Here is a 14,347-nt window from a genome sequence, read left to right on the forward strand (position 1 = left end):
ATAGAAAATAAAACCGCATAAATTACAATTGCTGTGAATTATAGCATCATCACAACATTATAATATAAGCATGAAAAATTGATATATTAACTTCCTAAAGATTACAGTTAACAGTGCTATCAAACTTTTTTTTTTTTTTAAATGAACTTAAAAATAGTTACGTTTCCAGTGCTGACCAATATATATCCCTATTTGTTTTCATGCATTAATTTATAATTAACCTTTTTTTTTTTAAAGAACAATGTTGGAGGTTACTGTAAATTGTAATTTATTATTAGGTCAATTATCTGTGTCTGGTTCCAAAAGCACTAGTTAACCATCTTTTTTTACTTTAAATGAAAAATTATTTAACAAGCAGGTAACAGAGAATTAACTGCATCAAATGCATATCTTTTATGCAATTCAAGTCGCTTTAGAAAAAAAGCTTCTAGCGAATGTATAAATGTAAATCTTCAAAAAGCTCTTTATCGTCAGATCTCTTATCATCAATCACCTTGAGGTCTGATTTGAGAGTCACCAGCAACCTCAGTCTCAATCTAACACACAATCTGATGTGATTGGCATATTCTAGAATCAAGAACTGATTTGAAAGGGCTGCAGAGAGGATGGAGGGTGTCCAGTCACTGGGGGTGAGGACGGGTGAGGACGGGTGAGCTGGGGTCAGGCAGGGTCAGGTTAGTCTCAGGCTGGTAAATGTCGGATAGGGTAACGGCTAACAGTGGTTCCTCAACAACTGATCCTCTTAACACTCAGTTTCACACACAGAGGCCCGCCCTCTCTCTCACACACACACACACACACACACACACACACACAATTACTTGGCTATGTAAATTTTATAGACTTCTAGTTAAATACTATGACTTAACCCTAATTTATAGCCAAAGAGGAAACTTTCTGCATCTTTTTATTCCACATTTTATACCACTTTTACAGATGAAGACATCTCCAACAGGAGGTTACATATGGTCACAAATATGTCCCCAAAATAATACGTTTTTCTTTACAAGACAGCTTTACTCTATAATTTAACCATTATTCAAACTGTCTAAACGTCTCCAATGGAGCTACCTTGAGCTACCCGAGTTGAACTGCATTTAAACCTTTCCTGCAGAATAAAATGTCTTTTCTATGCAAAACCATTCTCATTTATACCTTTATTAGGCATTTGTGATACTTTTTTATCCATTTAGATCAGACTATGTAGAGTTTAGAATCAACCTTGAAACAGTATGGCTTTTATTATAAATGATCCAAACACTCCTCTCAACAACTTCCGACAATTTAATGATTCGTAGAATCAGACAAATCACTTCCTCCTGATGACTCAACACATCTAAATACACACTCATGCGGTTGTTTTTCCGGTTTCTACCTGCCAACAACAACCTGAACAACATTTTTTTCTTTCTTAAAGACAGGAACCCAGTGAAAAACCGTGCCTTTTCTGTACATTTGGAAAGGCAGTTGATAAATAAATGGCAATGTGTTTTTACACTCGGACTGACGTTTATCAGCCTTTTACCTTCAGCAAATGAACAGAAGTACATTTACTGAACACTGAGCACATCCTATAACCTCTACTTGCTCTCAAAACATGACACGCACACACACACACACACACACACACACAAACTCTTAGAGGGCACATCTGATTGCTCCTTTAAGAGGTCAAATGTACCATGCACCAGAGAGTGAAGTCTGACTTCAGGAACTGCAGACGGGGATCTGGTTTCACAGCTCACATTCTCTCTCTCTCTAACATGCGCACACACACACAAACGTGCACACACATGAAAAAGATCCTTGCTAAGAAGTTTGAGCTAAATTCAATATGTCTGTCAAACTCCCTGATGAACAATGAAGAGGAGACACTATGAGTCACACACACACACACACACACACACACACACACACACCAGCAGGCACAGATACAGTTACTGCTATGTCGTAACACACAAACATCAGTGTTGGTTCACATTCAGATCTATAATCACTCATAAAATTCAACTCATCCAGCGCTTTGATTCAGCTGTGATCTGAATGATTGTGCTGTGCCGTCGAATGATCTTTATAATCGTCTCAGGATGAACGGCTGTGAACAAACTCTAACAGTGAGCTCATGTTTTAGGATGAAACCTCTTCAGGCACTGTGTGTGTGTGTGTGTGGTATTAAGGTGATTTCAGAGTACCCCAGCATAAATGCTTTGAAATGACCCACGCAATCCTTCAGAAAACATTTCATTATGCTGCTTTGGTGCTTAAAAAACATTTCATATTATTATTAGTTGAAAACAGCTGCTTAAGGAAGTGTGAAAAGTGTGAAAGCATGTTCTTTAATGAACAGAAAGTTCTTTACAGAAAGTAAAGTGGTTATTTTAAATAGAAATATTGGTCACACTTTATTTTAAGGTCAAATTCTCTGTATTAACAAACCAGTAACTATGACTTTTGCCTCAATAAACTACTAATATGCTGCTTAAGTACTAATGAAATGCCAATATGTTAATAATATGCATGCTAATAAGCAACTAGTTAATAGTAAGAATTGGTCCCTATACCAAAATATTACTGAAATATTTAATTATGGTAATTTATCAATTTAGTGCATCCTTGCTGAAAAAAGGTATATATTTTTTGGCCTTCAAATATGGAATGGATGACACATCCACAGTTTTACATCACAAAAAGTAGCGTTTTTCAGTGCAAACAAAAATACGCATGAATACTTCATGTAAGCCAAGGTCGAAATAGCTGAATTTATCTTTTATTTTGCAACATTTTAATAAAAGTGACCAATCATCATCACCAATGTTCACGCAACTGTTTTGAACGAGCTGACCTTTTTTAACAACCCAAAAATGTCTGTTTCGTTGTCTGTTGAGGAAGTACAGACATTACTCTCATTGACAGCAGAGGAATGGATCCAGCGAGAGCTTGATAGAGCGACGTGCAATGAAAACGTTTTTCACAAGGAGCGGCAGTAGAGGCGGCGCAACAATAACGATGTGAATAATCTCACCTACTCTAAGGCCCCGTCCACACGGAGACGGAGCTTACCCCAATCCGATCTTTTTTTTCCTCGTCTCAAGAAATATCTGCGTCCACACGAAACCACATAATGATGTAGTATACATGCCAGACCAATATGTGGCGCTGTAATTCAGCCACAGAGATACACTAAAAACAGAAAAGAAGACTTGGACTATGCTCATAAACCTTACGCGTGGTACACAAACGAACATGGAACAATACATTTATTAATCAGTGTTAATGTTAGTTAATAAAAAGACAACGTTCAGTGTTTGTTCATGTTTTTGTTGCTGTTACGTGACGTAGAGGTGTCTGACTAGGGGGGAGACGTGGGCTGATGACGTCATCGTTTCAGAAAATACACGGATTAGCCGTCCAGACGAAAACGCAAAGACGGCGTTTTCAAATTGATCCACTCCGGGACCCGGTTTCAAAAAATAGCGGTTTCACGACGATTAGCGGTTAGACGAAACGCCTATCCGATAAAATTTTTTTGCGTATTCACAGAAACGCGTCTCCGTGTGGATGGGGCCTAAAGCGGTACTAAACTGCAGTAGAATCGCAAACCGAGCTGAGTTGAGCCGTGTCAAACCACACAATGGAAAAGTGCCATAAGTCTTCACAAATTTCTTCTTTGTGCACATCCACAGAAAATAAAACAATGACAAGGCTAAACGTTTTCCCAGACAAACACCTTTTATATTAGGTTTTCATTCCCCTTTTATTCTAATTTTATTGGTGGATTAGGAGATCATACATAATTTAATACACCTTTAAATTTGGGATTTTTACACAAACCTGTCCCCCCCAAAAAAAATTAATTAGAGTTTTGGAACTGTAATGATTCAAATCGGATTGTGTCGAAAGATTCCGACCCCTAATATAGGGTTGTATGATTTACGCAATTCAGAAATTTGGGGAAAATTAAACAGATTTCATAAAACTAAAATAACTAAACCAAAACTAAACTAAAATCAAACCCTAATGTAAAAATCAAACAAGCCGTGAAAACTGTACATAACTGAAAATTTATTGTTTTTGAAAGTAAAAAAACATGAAGTCCATGTGTGAGATGATGAGTTGTGTGTCTTTATAGCATGCTGGGTTTTGTGAGAGTGTATGACCTCACCCCCCCACCCTACTTAACCTTTGTGACCTTCGTCTCCCCCCCCCCCATACGCCGCCTTCTCTTTCTCTTTGCCCCGCTCCCCCCCAGGGGGACACACTAGATCCCCATTACAGAGGAGAGAAGACAGACCCACAAACACACACACTGCATCAATAATGCAACAACCTGACTGCCTGAGTGTGTGTTGTTGGGAGATATTCTCTCTGTCCTGGGGCGCCCGAGTGTTTGAGAGTTAAAAAGAGAGCAGAAAACTTAGAAGAACGTGGAAAACTGAGTGAGATGACAGAGAGAAGTGAAAAGACAAGAAACAGAAGAGAAAAGAGATGAGAGAACAAGAAGGAAAAGGGGGGCCTGAGGAGGGAGTGGGAGAGAGGGAAACAATAGAGAGAGGGAAAGGGGGATGGGGTGAGAGAGAGAGGGATGAGATCATAGCTCTTCTAGTAGTCTGTTGTCACTCAGGTCAAATTGCCCCCCCCCCCCTTCTGAGGCATCGATTGCACTCAAGAATGTAAATCTCGCAGGCACTCCTGCGCTTTAGTCTTACATAGGAGGTATTTAAAGAATTCAGAGTATCTGAGGAAACTACCGCTCTGCTGTGCGCTGTTATTTTAACCCTTTTGATTTTGAGTGTGTTGACTTGCGTTAACTCTGTTCATTACTTGGTAACTCAAAAAACTTGTTTTGGCTTGTAGAACTAGTTTCATTTACACCAACCACCCAAATTTTGTATGAACATTTAATTCATTTAAAAGGACTGCTGACCCAAAAATTACAATTTTGTCATTAATTATCCATAAGACATTTGTTAATCTTCAGAAAAACAAATTAAGGTATTTTGATGAAATCTGAGAGCTTTCTGACTCTCCATATACAGCAAGGGTACTACCATGTTCAAGGTCCAGAAAGTAGTAAGGACATTATAAAAATAGTCCATGTGACATCAGTGGTTCAACTTTGATGTTATGAAGCTACCAGAATACTTATTTTGTGCAATTGTTTTTTCAGTTAAGGGTGCATTAAATTGAAAACTTTTGTAACTTTATAATCTTGTGTGCGTTGATGCTTTAATAAAACGATATGCAAAACCACTATGTCTATAAAGTACTTTGAAATTGAAATTGAGAAAGTGAGCAGACAAGAGAGAGAGACTCAAAATAACTTCTCAAAAACTTCTTAAGGAGTTTCTGTCAGGCAGCACAGAGGAGGGATTCAGCTGTTGGCTGGAAAAAACTCCTGAAAAAAAAGAAGCAAAACAAAGACAGTTCTTCCTCTGTCTCCACTTTTCTCAGATGGTGGCTTCCAACAAAGAGTTTGGAAAAAGAGGATGGATAGATAAATCAAATTCATTACGATACAGAAGGATATCATTCTACATCGCTCTCCGAAAGTACTGCAACATTTTCTTCTGTTTCCAACAGGACTAAACAGTATGGGCATAATTTCATTTCCTGTAATTTCAGTGGCACTAGATCTTTATGTAACGTACACTGGACATGTGAGTGTTCCCTGGTCATTTTCACACCTCTGCTGAGACTGTGAGCAAGTATGTGTGTGTGTGTGTGTGTGTGTATGTAAACCGATAGAAAATAACTCTGTGTGAAGAGAAAAGAGACAGATCATCTGTGGCTTAACACTAACAGGTGAGTGTGAGGGCTGAATATAGCACAAAGTCAGCATTCAAAGTGTGTCTTGAGGCCACAAGTGAATTTGTGAGTGTGTGTGGATGAGCATGTTGAGACTGATCTCTTTTTGACAACATACTGTGTGTCTTAAGTCCTTTTCTTAAAACTGTGCCACGTTACCAGAAAAACATAACCTTCTCACAAAAGCCAATGTTTGTTTATATATTTATTTCTGTTTTAAAATTCAGTGTAATTTAATTTAGTCATGTGATATTACAAGCTGCTTTGATGTTACATTTTTTTGAAATGGGTTAATATCATACATTTTCCAATTATTCAATAAATTTTGCTTCTGAAGGTACAAAAGTTTACTGTGCCACAAAAATAAAGTTTACTTTGATTGCAAAAACTGAAACGCCACTTCACATTTGAAATTAGCCGTTCTTCAGTTCTCACACACCGGCTTGAGAGCTTGCTGTAAATGAAGTTTTTAACTCCAGTATGCTTCTGCGTTACATTATTATTACATTGTTATTATTGCAAATTCTGCATTACATTGCGATAGGATCACAAAAGTCAATCCATTATAAAATGAACAGTTACGTTCAGGCTGAAATTATCTGGACACATGTTAGTAGAACAGTGGTTTTACTGGCTAAATACAATGAACTAATGTCATGAATTTAGTGAAACCATACTGCTGTTTAAGATTATTTATACAGAAAAGAGAGAGAGAATGCATTACAACAGATGAATGAGTGTGAACCTGTGTATGAACAGGGTTTTAACTGTCAACAGTAAACACTCACACGCAAACAAGAGTTGTTTCATGATGTGCCTTGAAGAACTTAGAAATAAGAGCAGGGGGTTAGTGGTGGCCTTGAAGCTCCAAAAATAGACACAAACACACTGGGGTTATTGTTTTAATTAAAAAAAAAGAAAATCAAGTGAAAGGATGAAACACAAAGTCAAGGGGTTTCACACTTTTTTGCTGTAACTTTCTTTTTTTTCACACTCCAGTACTTCTCCAACAAGTTACCGCTCTTTCCAGGAACCGAGAGAGAGAGAGAGAGAGAGAAAAAAAAAGGGTGGAGAGGTGCGCAATGAAAAATTCTCTTTTTGAATTCCTGACACAAAAGACAAGCACTTAGTGTGTGTAAAGAAAACAATTCCTTCCTCATAAAGATCTTAACAAAAACACACTGTAGCAAATCATAGTTGACCTAAAAAAAAAAATCTGTCATCATTTACTCATCCTTATGTCATTCCAAACCTGTATACCTACTTTCTCTCATGGAACACAAACGAAAAGGTGGAAGAATCTCAAAACCACTTTTTTCCATATAATGAAAACATACTGTGATAAGGCACTGCTCAAAAGAACTAAATAAAAAAATGACAAAGTTACAAATATCATTATTGCAAATTGTTAGTGGACCCAGAATCTACCCATGCTGAACCCCCTTCCGCAAGGCCACATCTTCTTCGAAATATACCTTTTTTCTACTGAATAAAGTAATATGGGTTTGGAACAACATGAGGGTAAGTAAAAGACAGAACTTTTTGGGTGGAATAGCGAAGCATGTCTTTCTTCACACACAGCTCATTACGCATTGTGAGTATTGAGTATGTGCAAAATGTCAGTACACAGAGGAGAGGTGGAGCATCCCGTGTCCCAGAGCTCGGAGTATATTTGTCTTCTCATCCTCCGCTCATTACACTTCTATCTCTCCTTTCCATCTCTCTCTGTTAACATCACTTATTCACTCAATCCCTAGACAAGAGCCACTCATCCCCTATCACTCTCTCTCTTATTTAAATTACCATCTCAAACTTCTCACACTATTGCAGTCAAACACTTTATTCTATTTCCACTCTCTCTTTTACACAGGCACACACACAAAACCTATAACTATATTAAGAGAAGATCCTGCACAGACTTTACCAAGATAATGACATTTGCTTAATCCTACCCAGTACCCATATACCCAAACTTAAAGGGATAGTTCAGACATATATGTTGTTTGGAACTTTTACTTTTGTGAGAATTACCTCTTATTATTAGATGTAAATCTAAGCATGATTTGTGAATATTTCAAATAGTAAAGGACACTTAAAATCCATTATATGTCATTTCTCAGCATGTTTCACTACATTTGCAAGGACAAAATTTGACCCACACAAGTATAGTCACACACATACACAGCCTCTCTCCAGTTAGTGTTAATGTTCCAACAGGTAGGTGCGAAAATGAGAGTTCAGCCCACTCACCTTAACACATAACTGATCAGAGCGTGTGAGTCTTTGTGTAAGATTGTTATCAGCCCCAGTACCCGCCCCTGGTGAACCCCTTTTCTCAAGGTACCACAATTGTGTCAAACAGCACAAAAATTTCAGGTAAGATATATCAGCCAAGTGACGCAACCGTCTGACGTATCATTGATAGGCTATAAAGCTGACAGGTTATATCACCCCTATGTCATGGAGTATTTTAGTGCTGTGGTTAAACGCCTGTACAGCAGGAGCAGTAGGGTTAAACTCACTAGAGAGTTACAGTAAAGTGTGTTTGCGTATGCGTACATGTGTGCATATATGTATGTGTGACTGGGTGTTTCCTGGAATGTGTCACCACTGCGGTACAGGAAGTTAGCAACTGTTCTGCACCACAACAACATCTCTGCTTCCTGTATATGTGCGTGCATGCATATGTGTGTGTGTGTGTGAGGGACAGATTTTGACTCAAAGCATCCGTACCATTAAATTTGTCACTTTTCTCTTATTTGTATCAGATCTGATGGGAGTCGCAAACTTTAAACGAGAGTCAAGCCAACCGACACACACAAACATTTTGCAGCATGGAGTGATAAAGATAATAAAGAAAAACAAGCAACAGGCACAGTGCGTGTGTGTGTGTGTGAGCGTGCGTCAGCGCTGACTCAGTGCGTGAGCGTGTTTGTAATTCAGCCTTCACAACGCAAACAATCTCTCTCCTCCATTCCCTTGCTTTCTCCATCCTCTCCCTCCCTCTCTCTCTTGGACACCGTCTCCTAGCAACCAGACACTTCAGGCCTAAAAATAAACCCCTAGAAATGAAGAGAACAAGAAATAAAACATAAACGACAATTAATCCTTTCACCAGAGCGTGAGTCTCAAATAGAAAAGGTAGGAGCGAGAACCGAACTCAACAGAAAGAAGTGAGGCCCAAAAGAAGAGAAGAAAGAAACCGAGAGAGAGCCAGCAACAGGTATTTGTTAGTTTTCTCGAGCACTCCACCACTTCTAGTTTGCTGGGAAGTGAGCAGACTTTTTTAGAATCTACACACACACACAATATTACTGAGAAACTCTTATAACCGCAATGGTTTTCACACCAAAGCAGTTATATTTACTCTTCTTCTGAACCTCACCTCCAAAAACAAGTCTGCATCATTAGATTACATTTCAATTGGTCTGATTTGTGAGTGGAGAACACTTAAAACGTTCTCACAAGCTTGATATGATTCCCTATAATATAAATAATAAAAAAAAAGTTAAAGTTAAATATAAAGTTAGAGTTCTTGCTCAAGTAGCAGGCGGGTCAAAGGGAAACCCTGCTCTCTTTAATTGTCCTAAATTTAACCAGATAAACAAACTCTTATGCATTCTTAACTGGATTGTAATACTGAGAGAGCACACACACACACACATACTTTATTAGCACACCTAATCTAAATTGTGTGGTTCTACCACAAACTTCCTCTTTGCTTGTATGGAGGAAGGAGAGGAAATGAAATATAAATCAAATATATAAAGCAGCAATAATAAAGTCAGTTTAACAAGAGGAAACGTATTTCTCTCTGTCAGACTTTTAATGCACATCAATTGCAAAGCACTGTGCTTGGCAACTGGAACTGAGGGCAAACACATAAAAAATATATACAATTTCTAACATGAAGTCACAGTCTAACAGATGCAACAGATTTTTTTCTTCTGTATTGTGGAGTGCAGCAGATCATTGGGTGAAAAATGTAGGGTGATTATAGGGAGCCTGCAGTTGACTGTAAGAAAGGGGCAGGGTTTAAGTGGGCTAAATGATTAGAAAAGTACAGCAATTTGTCACCAGAGAAATAACTGTCATTTCATGGGAAAGATCAAAAAAGATAAAACTGAAACGTATTCATGGATCATTCCTAATAAGTTTAGTAATAATGCATTTAGAAAGGATAGCGCCAACTTACATTTCATCCAAGCTTTAATGTTTTTAATCAAAAATGTTTTGTTTTTATTAAAAGTTTTATTTACTTTCATGGACCTTAAGGACAAAGTGTGCTTCATTCAGAAACATATCAATGCAAGCAGAGATAACTTGCATTTCAGTAACTGAGTCATATGTTGATTCAGTAACCGCTTTGAACGATTCAGTAAGTTCATTCAGTGCATGATTTGTCAGACTGATTCAAACCAATAGTCTTTCTAATGATTCGAGTTAAAGTATTTTAAGTGAATTGGACATTTGTTTTCTCTAATAAAATATACATTAGTAGAGTACAGTCTGGCTGCATAAACAGTGGCCCAAAAGGGTATTTGGACATTCAGAAACAGTTTTCAATGATTGGCTAAAAGCAAACATATCATTCAATTGTAATAAACACACTTGGTGTCCTGTTAAATTGGTCGTTGAAATGGTTAAGAGTGACATCGTCAACACCTCTGTACGAGTGTACACACAAACAGCGACCCCCTCCCGTCAGAGCACAGCGCTTTTATCACCTTCCTCATCTTTGTTTGTGTACGGCAGTCTGACTTGCGTCTGTGTGACGTGTAACCGGCCAAAAATACTCCCTCTTCTTTATCTCCATCACCCCATTCCTCACCCCTCCTTCCTTCACCTCCATCAGTCCTGCTCTCCCACTCTTCCTGCTATTCTTCTACCTCTCTAATTTTAGATAGTGGGGGGAAAAGACCGCCGCACATCTGTGAACAATCTGAGAGAGAGAAAGGGCGAGAGAGGGATACGAGTGTTTCTATCCCAGTAACACAGTTGTAACACTTGGAGTTGGTGGGAATCTTTTGTGAGAGGTATGGAAGTGTGTGTGTGTTATGCGTTTGTCCAGGGTCCAAAATGTCCTTGTTGTTGTTTCATCTGTTAATAGCGGGTAAACTGAGAAAGTTTAATGGCAATTAGGATTAGAATTTTCTTTCTTTTTTTAATCACTACAAAATGTAAATGTATATCAATAAATATGTGATTTATAAATACAAATGTATTTAATTTTTAATGTTTTATATTAATGTTTTAATTAAAGGTTAATTAATATACACCATATACTGTATTTTTTTTGGTTTGTTTATAACATATATTCTTAGTGTATACACTAAAAATAATCTATCTCATTTTTAGAATCTATTATATGTATAAAATAATTTCACATTACTTGCATTTCTTTAAAACTGGTAGTTCCTCACAACTGGCAAGTAACTTTATTTACAAACCCAAGCCAATTTTTACTCACATTTGGCACTTCCAAGTGTTCAGTTTGGACCCTGTGTGTGTTTGTGGGAGAGAGGGGACAGAGGACAGGACACAGCGTGTGTGTGTGTGTGTGTGTGTGTGTGTGTGTGTGTGTCCAACGGTAAACATGTACAAGGCTGGGAGACATGCAGAGATGCCGCCTGTCACCATCACACACACACACACACACACACGGGCAGACGGTCTCTATGTGATGGTGGTGGTAAGCAGCAGGACGGCTGTGCTCTGTATCTGAGAGATGCTTAAATGGATCTGCTCAAGCTGATTAAAGTCCTGCTGCTCGTCATTACATAACACTCACCTCACTCACACCACAGGAGACGTGGATTACAGTCGCCACCGTGTGTGTGTGTGTGTCTGAACACACTGTATTAGTGCAGTGTCTCTTCAGCCTGTCTAGATATTCAGGGTTTATCTTCAGCTGTGTGTGTGTGTGTGTGTGTATGGATCAGTGTTGTCCATGGATGGAGAAACACACACACACACACACATATATGCACGCAGCAGGGGAATGATTGAATTATCAGGGCAGAGTGTTTCGGGTCCAGACCTCACTACAGCCATCCATCTTCCTCTCATCCTGTTGTTTGTCTTTCGCTCATGATCACTATCCATCTCTCTATCTCTAATCAGCTACCTCTGTGTCACTCTCTCTATCACCTTCCTTCAGTCTCAGTCCCCCGTCTCTCACTGTCCCACATCTCTCTTTCTCCACACTAGTTGACCCATTACTCAAATTCAAAGTACTTCATTGGTGTGATTGAGCAACATGATTGATATTGCATCAATACACACAACAAAAGCAGTGACACAAAACGCTAATAATCAAAATTACTATTATTATTATTAAAATGAGGTGCCGGCAATAATTTTATTAAATGTAATTATTTAAATAATACATAATATAATAAAGGCAAACAAATCACATTACAATAATTTTAAATAATTAGAAAAAAAATGAAAAGAAACAAAGATAAACAGCAAACCAAAACATCAAAACAAAAATATAATTAAACAAAAACAAATGGAACAACAAACCCAAGCAAAACTAATAAACAAAACAAAATGAAGAAATACGAAACTAAACATATCAAAACTAACAAACAAAAACAATGTGTCTTTATCTGGTCCCCCATTTCTCCCTTGGTTTTTGTCTGTATCTGTGTCCGAGTCCCCCCGTCTCTCACCCTGTCTCTCTGCCTCCAGGGACAGATTACCCTCCTCAGATAGAGCTATAAAGGCCGCTGCATTATGCAAGACACTGATGATGTAACCACGCTCACTCACTCACTCACTCACTCCTCTAAAACACACTGTGTCTCACCACAGCAACAAGCAGCAGCTACTGGGATGTTAAGAATCAAAACAACAACCACCATCATCATCAACACATGGACTCGTATAGCAACAGATTCAGCTCTGTTAAACAGGATTCCACTTGAAACACACGTAACACTCACCTCTGACAAAGTCAACGACCCTCAATCAACCAGTGTTTGCTTTTAAAGCAAACCAGCTGCAACATGAATTGATTTGTGGTTCTTAACACTACTGCTCTGTCTGTAATGTTTCAGTTCCTAAAACAGTGAGGTTAAAGGTTAGCTCACAGAAACGAGATTACATTAATGCAACTTTCAAACAGAGTTTGTCGGGAAGACATAGATACGGGTGTCTCATTATTATCAAATCAGCTAAATCACAGTGCTAACCTCCTGACCAGGTTATCACTACAACAAGGGAGAGCCCGAGACTGGTCAGTTTTCTAACTTCTTGATTATTGCTGGTGTGTTATGTAATGGGGAAATGAGCATACACACACACACACACACACACACACACACTTCCACAGTGTAGCTCATTGGACAGAGATAAGAAGTTAAATTGTCTAATCAAAGCACTTTATTGTCACTAAAATATATATGTGAGTGAATACACAATACACATATGATATTACACAATGGTTGTATAAATATGTGTAAGTATTTGAACGTCTACACTCATGCCACTCACACACACAATATGAGATGGAAAATAGTAGGACCGTACTCCACCCAGGGGAATCCCATCCAAAAACACATCTACCCTAACAGTGCTTCATCCATGCGCACACACACACACACACACACACACACTCTGAGGCAGCTGGCATTGAGTTACAGTACCAGTGGGCAGAAACAATGGAAGTGCACGTTTCTCAGAACACACACCTTGCTGAGTCATCCAAACACATGCACACACACACACACACACAAGTACACATCTTCCACGAAGTGCTACAAAGGGCTCTACAATCTTTCTATGAATTGTTACACACACACGCATTCAGCAACAGAAATACAAGGTTGCAAACTGAAGCCGTGAGATAACACAGAAATAAGACACAGTCTCGGAGCAGCAGGACAGGGTAAACCTAATAACTCTCATCACACATCAGCACAAAATGGCCGCTCAGTCGAGCTGGTTTCAGGTGGTCTGTGGCACACAACTTTTTTCAGATCTTCTTCGTTAGTTTAGTGTATAATGCCGGGATTTCCTTCTTTCATAATTCCCTACAAGTGATCGATCAAGTACTTATCAGGTCTTATCTTAAATGCCAAAGGTGGAAACCTGTTGTACGTTTAAAGGTGAAGTGTAATTTCTTTAATTGCAAATGTTTACATTTCAGTCGTAATATGTGTGCACGATTAACACAATACGTTCAGTGTTTTATTCTTATAGACTACCTTTCAGTTGTTGGTAGTCTCACAAAGACATTTATTTGATCCAAAATACAGTGAAACAGCAACATTGAGAAATATGAATTGAGTTGTTGTTGTTTTAGCTGAATTTTCAGCCGTCATTACTCCAGTCTTCAGTGTCACATGATCCTTCAGAAAGAAGTTTTCTTCTAACTATCAGCACTGGAAACAGCTGCTGCCTAATATTTCTGACACATTTTTAGGATTTTGTGATTAATATAAAGTTCAAAAGAACAGCATTTAATTTGAGGAAACAAACAAACAAACAAAAACAAATGTAACGTCTTTACTTTCACTTTTGATCTTTGCTGAGG

The 14,347-nt window shown here is 38.3% G+C and overlaps 1 protein-coding gene across 1 annotated transcript in view; it reads right to left on the reverse strand.

Moving 5' to 3' along the window:
- LOC113116409 (ETS domain-containing transcription factor ERF-like) overlaps positions 1–14,347 on the reverse strand; it is a 43,976-nt gene that overhangs the window by 17,163 nt on the left and 12,466 nt on the right. The gene's annotated exons all lie outside the window — the stretch shown is intronic.

This window comes from Carassius auratus, chromosome 16, assembly GCF_003368295.1.
Source record: "Carassius auratus strain Wakin chromosome 16, ASM336829v1, whole genome shotgun sequence".
NCBI lineage: Eukaryota > Metazoa > Chordata > Actinopteri > Cypriniformes > Cyprinidae > Carassius > Carassius auratus.